This window comes from Phocoena phocoena, chromosome 14 (assembly GCF_963924675.1).
Source record: "Phocoena phocoena chromosome 14, mPhoPho1.1, whole genome shotgun sequence".
Lineage (NCBI taxonomy): Eukaryota > Metazoa > Chordata > Mammalia > Artiodactyla > Phocoenidae > Phocoena > Phocoena phocoena.
The window spans coordinates 68,360,400-68,372,976 of record NC_089232.1 but is presented as its reverse complement, the minus strand read 5'-3'; the positions used below and the strand labels follow the sequence as shown (position 1 = coordinate 68,372,976).

At 37.6% G+C, this 12,577-nt stretch overlaps 1 protein-coding gene across 2 annotated transcripts in view; it reads left to right on the top strand.

Annotated features, from left to right (window-relative positions):
• Positions 1–12,577, top strand: part of BABAM2 (BRISC and BRCA1 A complex member 2) — a 437,255-nt gene that overhangs the window by 67,872 nt on the left and 356,806 nt on the right. The window lies entirely within an intron of this gene.

The following is a 12,577-nucleotide window of genomic DNA, read 5'->3' as shown; positions in this document are numbered from 1 at the left end:
TTCTTTTTTTTTTTTTCATTTTCAATTTATTTGTTAAGAAACTGGGGCATTTGTCCTATAGAGTTTTTTTTTTTTTTTTTTTTTTTTTTTTTCCTGTACGCGGGCCTCTCACTGTTGTGGCCTCTCCCGTTGCGGAGCATAGGCTCCGGACGCGCAGGCTCAGCGGCCATGGCTCACGGGCCTAGCCGCTCCGCGGCATGTGGGATCTTCCCGGACCGGGGCACGAACCTGTGTCCCCTGCATTGGCAGGCGGACCCTCAACCACTGCGCCACCAGGGAAGCCCTGTCCTATAGAGTTTTCCCCCGTCTGAATTTTGATGATTTCAGCCATGTCATTTGCTCCTGTGTTTCCTGTATGAATCAGTTTTCAAAATAATGAGTAGTTTCCTTCACATCTTCCAAAGATAACTTGATTTTTTTTTTTAGTGTATCATGATTAACTCAGGGTTAATTGGTTATTGATGTGTTTTAGCCCATTACACTTATTATTGTTGTTGACGCTTGAAGTGAACCAGCTTTGGCCAGTGAGAGCCTGTTTGTGATGTTCCTGAGTCTTGTCAGTATGACCCCAAAAGCCTTTGATGGCTTTCTTGCTTTCTGGCATGACCAGATATTCCAGGCTCATATTGTATTTTTCTCACTCCAGGCCTCAGGCCAGCGTTTTCACTCTTCCTCTCCCTCCAGGGAACAACTGCGGGAAGCAATTTCTTGTAAGAAATTGTTGCACTTTGCAAAGTTGTGTGTCTGTCTCTAGTGAGTTGCTGAGCCAGATTCTCTCAGGTCTCAAGTTACCCCTTGGTTTGATTAAGTTGGTAGATCAGGCAGCTTTAATAGTTTGAACCATTCTCCTCTCTTTGAAGTAACTTGGTTTGTTTGTTCAGTCTTTATTCCTTTCTTTGCCTTTTGAGTACAGGCATGCTGCATTCCTTTTCTGCTTGTGAAATAGAAGTGGAAGGACCAGAGCCTTGTCTCATGACGCTGAACTTTAGGGGCTCAGACCAAGTGCTGAGCAAAACTGTCAGAGGTGTGATTTTGGAAACTCCCACCTAGTCATGGTTAGATATTAAACATTTCATTTCTCCAGGAGGAATGTACATTTCTTCTCTGAACAGCCAAATTTTCTGCCTTAAGTTTGGATACTTAGAACAGCAGAGCCTGAGACAAGGATTTGGGTACATATAGTTTATTTGGAAGGTGATCTCTGGAAACACAGTGAGGGAGTGGGGAAGAGAGACAAGGGAGAGGGAAAGGCCAAAAAAGGGTGCATAAATGAGTGGGTTATTGTTGTGGGTAGAGGGAGTTAAAGCCTACTTCCAGCCTCCCAACCGTGTAGAACTCCTCCATATTGTCCCAAGGAAGGGCAAAGAAATTCTTTAGACATCCATTCTCATCCTTTGGTCTTAGTGTCATTCACTTTCAGGCCTTGTAGCCTTTTTGTCTGTTTGTCACCCGCCCTCCCCCCACCCCCACCCCCACCCCGCCAAGCTCTCTTTTAGGCCAGAGAATGCCCTCAGGCAGACAGGTGAAATTACTTGAGCTGGGTGGCCACTGATTTATAGTGTATGTGGGGAGTAGCAGGATAAGGAGGGGAGGTAGGGAAATGGGGAGTGGGGTTTGGGGTGGAGAAGTTGTTTTGCTTCCCAGAGACCATTTGGCCATATCTGGAGATACTTTTGGTTGTCACAACTGAGGGAGGAGGAGAGTGTTCCTGGCTGGCACCTAGTGGGTAGAGGCCAGGGATACTGCTAAACATCCTACTCATAGAGTGGCCCCCCTACAACAAAGAATTATCCAGGCCCAAATGTCAGTGGGACTGAGGTTGAGAAGCTTTGGTGTACAGGAATCCAGAGCTTCAGTGAGTGCTGAGGTGGGTGGACCAGGGGGATATGGGTTGGGCAACGGCGGCATCTGCGACACTTCTCTAGATATGCTTTGGGTTTCCTACAACTCTGCTTTTGCTGACGATGTTCCCTTCATAACTCATTTCTAAATCCTTTTCATTCTTTAACTTTTTTGTATATGTTCTGTGTTGTTTCACTTTTTATGAAAGAATGTATTAATGTATTTTGTAAATTTTTTTTCTTTTAAAGTTGTTTTTGTTATCTAACACCCAGCTCAAGTGCCACTTCTTTGATGGAGCCATCTCTTATATTCCGTACTAATGCCTCCATTTTCAGAATTTCCATGGCATGTTATTTTGTACATTTAATGTGACACTAATCAGTTTTAACCTTATACTGTTTTTTTCTTTCAAATTGTTATTTTTAAAAATAACATCTATCCTATAAAAATTTTGAAAGAAGTGTACGATGAACATCTGTAAACTCTTTATCTAATTTGTCAGTTGTTAACATTTTATCATATTTCTCTCTTTACTCACACACGTGTGCATACGTATGCACATATAGATTATATTTATATCTATATATCTAAATCTTTTTGCATACCCATTTTAAAGTAAGTTGCAAACATTTTGATACTTCACCTCTAGTACTTCAGTATATATCTCTCATTAAAAGGACATTTTTCTTCTATAGAATCTCAATGCCGTTATCACGCTCAAGAAATTTAACATTGATACAATAATATTATCTAATTTGTGGGTCATATTTATATTTCCAGTTGTCCATTAATGTCCTTTTAGCTTTTTTCCCCGATCTGTGGTCCAGGGAAGGATCATCACTGTATTTACTGCTCATACCTCTTTTATTTTCTTTAATCTAGAATAGTTCTCTTACCATTTTTTTTTTTTTCCTTCACTCATGATATCTATGGTTCTGAAGACTCCAGGCCTGTTGTTTTGTAGAATGTCCCACCGTTTGGTTTGTCTGATTATCTCTTCACGCTTGCATTTAGCTTAAACATGTTTGACAAGCTTTCTAAACAGGTGCTGTTATATCGTTCTCAGTGCAGTCATCACAAGGTCCATGATGCCCGTTTGTTCCATTGTTGGTGTTGCCAAGTTTGACCACATGGTTAAATTAAGGTGGTATCTGCCAGATTTCTCCATTATAAAGATACCTTTTCTTCATATTGTAATTTATTAGTTATCTGTGGGTTGATGTTTGAGACTATCCTGTTCCCCAACAAGTTTTTGTCCAATGGTTTTAGTATCCATTGGTTGATGCTATTCTGAATCAATAATTTATTAGTGTTTATAGTTATTTTCATAAATGTCTTACCTCTAAGATCATACCTCCTAGATTGCAAGCTTAATTGGAGTAGAATCTCTTAATTCTTATTCTGTTACTGACATGACGTAGAGTATTGTATATGCTCCATATTTTTTGAGGTATTGGGTGAATTAACAAGTAAAGGTTATCTCTCTAAAAATGAGAAAAAAAAGCCTTCTTTTATCCTGCCAGTTCAACCTAAATCTTTACAGTTACATACTCTTTTCTCTTAAGCTTCTTCAAGTATAGAATAATCAGTTACCTTTTTTGTGTGTGTGTGTATTGCTTCACATACAATACTATGATTTTTTCCATAGTATCCTCCAAATGACAGTGTCTCTTCTCTGTAAATGCAAAGTTACTTACTCTGTACATTTAAATCAACTTTTTTATCCATCTCACTATGATATTTAGTTCACAGAAAATGAAATGTAAGTACATAGTAGTGTAGAGGCTGCATACCTAAATTAATTAATTAACATCAGTTTCACTATGTCATGACAGTCATTATTACTGATTTGTTTAAAAATTATATTTGATACCTAACTACTTTTTAAAACCACAAAAAACAATCATAGAAAGGTTGAGGAAGCTTACTTTCTTTTTATGGTTTCAGATGCATTTTAGTCATTAAAAAAAAGTTGGTAACAAATTGTATTAATGAAACATTTTGTGAATATGCATCAGAAAATTATTAAGATTAAAATTGTCTACAATAGAATATTTATTACTCAATAAAGTAATGCTAATTCATAGCATTTGACTTAAGATATTGTTATTTTATGTGCTGAAATAAGGATACAAAAATTCAAGGTTAAAGGTTCATTTAAAGCATAGCATCTGAAGATGGGACATTATACCCCTTTCCTAATTAGCCTAAGTTTCTAAGAATCAGCAACATAGCAAATTCCCTTTGACATACCTAAGAATTATGTAGCTTAATTTCCTGGCAACTGTCTCTTTTTATAAACCACTGAAACAACTGACATGTTTTATCTGGAGAAAAGAAGCCTAAAAGAAGAAGTCATTTGCAGATGATTTAGGTACTGCCATGTAGGATAATGCTTAGGGTAGGACTTCCATGAGTAGGTAAAAGTGATCTGTAGGCATATATATTTTTCCTGTACAAGATAGTGCTTTATCCATCGACTGATGACTGCCCAGCAACAGAATCTGCTGCCTATGAAATAGCACATTTTACCTGGAAGTGGTCATGGAAGGTTGGGTGACCTTCTTACTTTCCCTTCATTCCCTTTGTTCTCTTCTTTCCTTTTATTTGTTCCTCTAGCTCTGTGCTGCCCAGCGTGGTCACTGCTAGCGACAAGTGGCAATGGAGTATTTAAAATATGGGTAATCTGAATTTGAGATGTGCTGTAAATATGACACAACAGATTCTGAAATCTTAGTACTAAAAATAATGTAAAATATCTCATTAATTACCTTTATATTCATTGTGTGTTGAAATGATACTGTTTTGTATCTATTGGCTAAATAAATAATTAAGATTAATTAATTTTAGTTAATTGTTTTGTTTATGATTATTTATTAAATATTTATTGATTACAATTAATTATCAGTTCCAGATAAGAAGGAATATTCTCCACCCTATCTCTCTCAGTGGTTACAATTAAAAACCCTAGAATACCTAAAGAATATAAACAGCAACTACCTGAGGACTCAGAAAAATAAATAATAGCAGACATACTAAGAGGAGAGATCAAAGCTCAAAGAACGGCCCATATAGAGGTTAAAGGTTAGTTTCCTGTCCCCACCCCCGCCCCCGCCGCCAATTTTTCCTTTCCCATCTCCTGGTTTAGACCCTAGAGTACCCTGGATCCTAGAACTATGCAATGGACGTGGACAGAAGAAGCTGCAAGGAAAACCCTTTCTCTCGGGTTAGAAGATCAAAAGGGTGGGGTCGGGGGGGCTTTAAGATGGAGCTTTTTAAACTCTCCTGGCCTTAACTCAGGTAAGCTCCAGTGGTGAAACTGGACTCCTGCAGCAGCCTCTCTAACTCTTTTCTTTTGCTGCTTCAACTTTAGGGGGACACAGTCATGGGAAACACACGAGAACTTGGGAAGGCTAAAACTCCTGCTTTCTAGCCGGAACACCAGGAAAAGTCACCCCTGGGAGTCAGAGAGTATAGAGGGAAATCATGGTGAGGAAGGAGCTGGAGAAAAGCATCCTTTAATTTGTGTATGGAATTGCAGGCTTATTTTCGAGCTGCACATGTATGGAACTGGACAGAATCAATATAGCAAAGGCTTTGAGAATTAAACTGTGGTGTAGACTCTTGCCCAGGTCCCTGACTGGTCTCTGGCTAGCATACCCTTGGGGAAAACTAGGATAGCATTAAAAGGCTTTGAAAACTCTACTGCCATTTGAACCAAGTCCATAGAACATAGTTTAGCACTTTCAGTCTGAACCTAACTTTATAACTTATTTGACAACTTAAATGAACAAACTCCTTGAAAGACATAAATTATCAAAACTCACTCAAGAAGAAATAGATACTCTGAATAATATCATATCTGTTAAAACAATTGAATTCGTAGCTTAAAAAAGGCAATCTTTCAAAAATAAAACTCCAGGTCCAGACCATCTCAGGCGAATTCTACTAAACATTTAAGGAAGAAATAGCATCAGTTCTACACAGTCTCTTCCAGAAATTGAAGTGGACACAAAATTTACCAACTCATTTTATAAGGCCACATTCTCCGGGTATAAAAACCAGTCAAAGAAATACAAGAAAAACAAAACAAAGTTTATACCAGTATCCATCATTTGAAGAGAGAAGCAACTCTTCAAAAAATGTCAGCAGGGCTTCCCTGGTGGCGCAGTTGTTGAGAGTCCGCCTGCCGATGCAGGGGACACAGGTTCGCGCCCCGGTCTGGGAAGATCCCACATGCCGCGGAGCGGCTGGGCCCGTGAGCCATGGCCGCTGGGCCTGCGCGTCCGGAGCCTGTGCTCCGCAGCAGGAGAGGCCACAGCAGTGAGAGGCCCGCATACCGCAAAAAAAAAAACAACAAAAACAAAACCAAAAAATATCAGCAGATTGAATCTAGCAGAACAAAAAAATGTATTATGACCAGGTGGGCTTTATCCTAGGAATAAATAACGTTTTCAACATTTGAAAATCAATCAATGTTATTCTCATTATTTACAGACTAGTACAAGATAAACTGTATGATCATATCAATAGATGCAGAAAAAACAAAATCTGTTCATAACAAATACTTTTAGCAGAATAGGAATAGAAGGGAATTTCCCCAACCTGAACCTGAAAAGGCATCTACACAAAACCTAAAACTAACATCATACATGGCAAAAAAAACCTAAATGCTTTCCTCCTAAGATTGAGAACAAGGCAAGGATGTTCACTTTCACCACTCCTGTATAACTTTATACTAGAAATTGTAGACAGAGTAGTAAGGCAAGTAAAAGAAATAAAAGGCATGCAGATTGGAAAGGAAGAGATAACACTGCCTCTGTTTGCCTCTGTTTGTGTTCTAGTGGGAAGTGACACAGGAAGCTGTTACGGAGTAGAAGAATCTCAACCCTTTGATATGACATGATTGTTTATGTAGAAAATCCCAAGGAATTTCTAGAAAACTCCTAGAACTAATAAGTGAGTTTTCCGTGGTTGTAGGATACAAGGTCAACACAGGAAAATCAATCATATTTTTTTATGCTGGGAAGAACAATTGGAAACAGAAAATTTAAAAACGGTGTTGTTATAATAGCTACCCTCTCTCAAAATAAAATACAGTAAATAAAATGGAAAGAAAAAAGAAATAGTTATAAATTTAATAAGATATGTTCAGGATCTATATGCAGATGAAAGGAATCAAAGACCTTGGGACTTCCCTGGCGGTGCTGTGGTTAAGACTCCATGCTTCCACTGCAGAGGGCACGGAGTCCATCCCTGGTTGGGGAACTAAGACCCTGCATGCCACCTGGCATGGCCAAAAAAAAAAAAAAGGAATCAAAGACCTCAATAAATGGAAAGACGTATCATATTGATGGATTGGAAGACTCAATATAGTTAAGTCATTTTTCCCTAAATTAATCTATAGTTTTAGTGTCATTCCCATCAAAATCCCAAGAGGATTTTGTAGATATTGATAAGATGATTTTAAAATTTATTTGGAAAGGCAAAGGAATTAGAATAGTAAAATAATTTTGGAAAGAGGAACAAAGTTGGAGGAATCAGACTACTAAATTTTAAGACTTATCATCAGGGTGGTGCCGTATTGATAAAAGAATAGACATGAATCAATAAAATAAAATACAAAGTACAATAAAGGAACCACATAATTATGGTCAGTTTATTTTTCACAATTATGAAAAAAACATTTCAGTGGAAAAAAGGGATAGTCTTCTTAACAAATGGTGCTAGAGTGATTGGGCATCTCTGTAACAAGGGAAAATAAATAACCTCCATCTGTATCTTAAACCATGTACAAAAAGTAATGAATCACGTTCTGAAATGTAAAATTTCAAACTGTAAAACTCTGAGAATAAAATATAGGTAGGAAGTCTTTGTAACTTGAGTTAGGCAATGAATTCTTAGATACAGCATCAAAAACACAATCTGTAAAAGAAAAAAGTTGATGAATTGGATTTCACCAAAATTAAAACCTTTGTTCTGCTGAAGATGCTGTTAAGAGAGTGAAAAGATAAGACACAGTGAGAGAAGATATTTGTAAATCACATATCTAACAGAGGACAAATTTCAAGAACATATAAAGAGCTCTCAAAAGTCAATAAGAAGAAAACAAACAACTGAATAATAAGCAATGAGCAATAGATTTGAACAGTCTACCAAAAAAGATATACAGATAGCAAATAAGCATGTAAAAAGATGCTCAACTTACTTAGTCATTAGGTAAATGTAAATTAAAACCATAATGAGATGCCATGATACACCTGTTAGAAGGACTAAAAACAACAAGGACAATGAGAACAACAAACTGACCAGTCAGTTGGTGAGAATGTGTATCAGTTGGAACTCTCATGCATTGTTTTTGTGACTATTAAATGAAACAGCCATTCTGGAAAAGAGTTTGGCAATTTGTTTTAAGGTTAAAGATATACTTTTTCATATGACCTAGCAGTTCCACTCCTAGGCATTTACTAGAAATGATAATCATTTTTCTAGAGATGGAAATTTTGTATTCATACAAAAACCTGTACATGTATGTTTGTAGCTGCATTATAAGACTGGAAGTAACCCAAATGTCCTTCATTGGGTAAATGGATAAACAAACTGTGGTACATCCATACGATGAAACACTAGTCAGCCAAGGAAAGGAACAGACTATTCATACATGCATTTAAATGTATCACTACACTTGGCTGGATTTTAAATAACTTACTATATGATTCTAAATATGACATTCTGGAAAATGTGAAACTGAAGGGACAGAGAACAGATCAGAGGTTGCCAGGGATGAGGGATGGTGGGAAAGTTCAACGACAAAGGCATAGCATGAAGAGATTTTGGAGGGTGATAGAATTGTTCTGTATCCTAATTTTGGTAGCATTTATACAAATCTATGCATGTGAAACTACACATATGATAAAACTCATTTAACTCTACACAAAAAAGTACATTTTACTGTATATAAAATTTTAAAAAAAGTTAAAAATGTAATTCCATCCTTTTCTTTTTATTCTTTTCAAGTTGCTACTAATAATGTTTAAATTACGTATATGGCTTAGGTACTGGAAATGCAAATAAGGAGTACATGTGGTCTCAGTCTGGAGACAGGAATCTGACAGAAGGAAGTCTCATAAGGAAAGGAGGGAAATTTAAACGGTCTCAGTTTAATCTACCCCCACTTTCATTCTTTCCTCTACAGATAATTTTTGAGGGCCTGTTTCATGCAAATTATAACAACTTTCAGATATAACTCTTTATAGTCTCTTTTTCTTAATATAGGAAAACAAATTTTACCTCTTAAGACAAAAAAATATGCTGTACAGTGGAATCATTGGCGGTGTCTCTGAATTTGGGGAAAACAGAGTGTATGTTTGAGGCATTTGATAAGTTTCTTCATCATATCCTTGTGATGGATGTTCAGGTTTGTAGGGGGGTTTTTTTGCAAAATTTTAAGATTCATTAATTATTGATGCCGTGTAACTGAACATTTTTATTTTTATATTTTTCTGCATTTAAAATATTTCTACATATTCGAAATACTTCATGTTTTAAAAAGATATCAATCAATTAAAAAAATAGTAGACATAGATGGCAGATAGACAAAAATGATAGATAAATGAATAGTGGTATGGGCATAGACTAGATCCTAGTACTTCATTCAGCCTTTTACTAGTCCTAAGCATTAGGGACTCCTGTAAACTTCAAATAAATAATCCACAAGTGTACAAATGTTGTAAGTTACAAAGTGCTTTCGAACCTATTATTTCATTAGAACTAGACAGCATCCCATAACGTATGAAGAACAATGATTTTCATGACTTACAGTTTTTTCAGATGAGGGAAATGAGGTTCAATGAGTTTCAATGATTTATAGAAGGTTACACAGATAATATACTGTGAAACTGTTACTCAAATCTAACCCATTCCCTTGCCAATCTACCCTATAGGAAGGAGTATGAGGGGGTAGGGGAAGTCTTTACTACCCTGTCTTGCTGTCACCCAATGGATTGGGGAAGAAAGGGGAGAAGGGAACTGGGTACACACACTGAACCAACCTCAGAGGTGGGCGTCTGCTTCGTGCATGGGATGCACTCTTGATCCTGCAGGCCTCCAGTACGTGTCTTTTGGTAGAACCTGGGCAGACAGTCCCCACAGACGGCATTAGAGGTAGCTGTACAGTTAGCCTTCTGGGTACGATTGATGACGGCACAGGTGATGCAAGTCTGACATCTGTGGTGGCCCCAGCTGTTTTTGTATCTGAGGGGAGGGCAGGCTGTGCAATATGCATCTCCACCTTCTCCATAACCACAATCCTGCTAGTACTGGAGGTCTCCTGCAGAGGTGGGGAGGCGGCTGTGGCTCACCGCGGGGACAAAGAAAATGGCAGCGGCAGTTCTGGGGAGGACTCATTGGCGCGAGCCCTCCCGGAGGCTGCCGTCAGTCCCAGCCAACAGCCTGTTGGCTCCAGTGCTGCAGGTTTGTAATATTTGGGGGTAAATACTATTGTTTGAATGATTGCACCCAGGAGGTACTGATAATTGAACTGTGGCTGCCAGAGAGGGAGTTTCCCAGAAACACGGTTAGCCAGTCTGTGTATAACTTCAAAGTGAGGGTGCCAACCCTAAACTGGAATAGAACCTAAGAGTATTCTGATGGGTTGTAAATAGAGAGGTGAATCTAACAAGATTGAGATGTAATAGGGATAAATTTAAACGCCTGAAATGGCTTCCGAAATTCAGGTATCCAAGTTAAGAATGAGGGATATATGGCTTAGCATTAGTGTATATGTAAAATTTGGGGGCTTTTAGTTGATAGGACGCATAATATGAGTTAACATTGATATGGCTGCCAAAAAAGCTACTTCAGTTTGCAGTGGTATTTATTAATAGAAGTTTAGTATCTAAAATGAAGGCATGGATTTTTTTTTTTTTACTTGATTCTGTGTTCCTTAGCGCACACCTGGAATCTTGTGTTTGGTTCTGGGTATTACCCTCTAAGAGGACTGTTGACAAACTGGTACACATGCAGAGAAGGGAGAGGAGACAGTGATAAAGGAAATGGAGACCAAGTCATAAGAGGAATAGTGAAAGAAACTGGGATATTTAACCTGGTCAAGAGGTGACTCATGGTGGGGTTGAAAGACAGGTCACAAGAACTGCCTGGAAAGAATTGAAGGGCTCTGATATTAAAGTGAAACTACACTTGTTCCATAAATTCCTAAGAACCAGTAGATGAAATTTTCAGAGAAAGATAGGTTGCATTTCAGTGTAAGGAAACGCTGTCAAGAGTTAGAACTAACTTTTGGAAATAAGTTAACCTTTTCAAAATCTTTCGTAAAACTGTTGCTTAAACCTGCCTTTCTGTTGAAAATCTCCTTCAGCCTAGCATTTCCACAAGACTCTTGTCTGACCCTTACTTCCCATAATTGGGAGTTTCAGTAAATAATCATTTTATGTAGCCACTGATAGGAATAATTCTTCCATCATTGGCAAAATACCAGTTATATACCATTTGAATTGCTCCTTTGAAACTCTGTTTTCCTGGCAGTTATTTAAGCTTAAGATAGACAAAATAGCACTATACTATAAGAATAAGGAAAGGAGCTTGCGGACAAGCTGTGTTCCTTCTGTAACCGGGGAGCAGGACATGTGGCCCGCTCTGTGGATCTGGTGATTGGGCCTTCCTGAGATGGTGTTGATATGCTCTGAAGAGTGTCAGCTGCCAAGGCACAGCATGTAAATAGAAACTTTCTAGCACCGACTGTGATTTCTATGAAGAATTGTAGATGTGTGTTTTCAAAGAGAAGTTTTCCTGCCCCATTGGTCCTACAGTGGTCGTCTGTCAATTTTCAGGGAATCATGAAAAATAACACTTGAAACCGCCGTTTAGTTCTTAGGTGTTTGTTATACTTCTAGCCATTCTAGGTGTTTTGTTTTTTTACTTTCTTTTCTTTCTTTGTTTGTTTCTTTCTTTCTTAACCTCACCTTATATCACCTCTGATCCTATTTTTATTTCTTTGTTCTCTTGCCTGCTCTTCCTTTTTATGAAAAGTTGGAGTAAGCAGTATCCTAGTGATCTGTACTCTGTGTTTGTATCATCTTCTCCAGGGTGAAATAAAGGAAATGTGATGTTATTGCACTTCTCCATGATTTGTGTCGGTCTTTTTCCACCATCTCTGCCTTGAGGTCAGGGACTATGTTTTCTACTTCCTAGATAACACCCCAGGTGTCTAATATGTGCATCTGTGCATGGTGGGTTTTTAATAAATGTCCTTGTCTGATTTACTGACCATTCTCCCTAGCAAGAAAACATTGCTGCATTTTATTCCCAAGAGGCTATAGAGTATTAAGGTAGAGTGTTTTAGGAGTTCTTTGAGGTTGAAAGTAATATTTTGAGAAATTCTGAAATGTAAGAGTGTGAAATTCTGAAAGATATTTGTTTCTTTGTTTTGAAAATTATTTGTATAATATTTTTGCTATGTGTAATATGGTAATCTCTCTCTTCTCTTTCTCTCTAAAAGGATCCTTTCAGTTGAGGGCGTAATAATTGGTATACATTGTTTCCTTTAAAAAGTTATTGCATATTTAAATAATTTTGGCAGCTTTAAAAAATTGTTTTAAATCAATGAAAATTAAAAAAAAATTAACACTCCCCAGTACTCTCCTTTAAAAGGACCCATTTGGGGAACTTCTTGAAAAATAAAGGTCTTTGTAAGTATTCATCTTATAAAAACATTCTC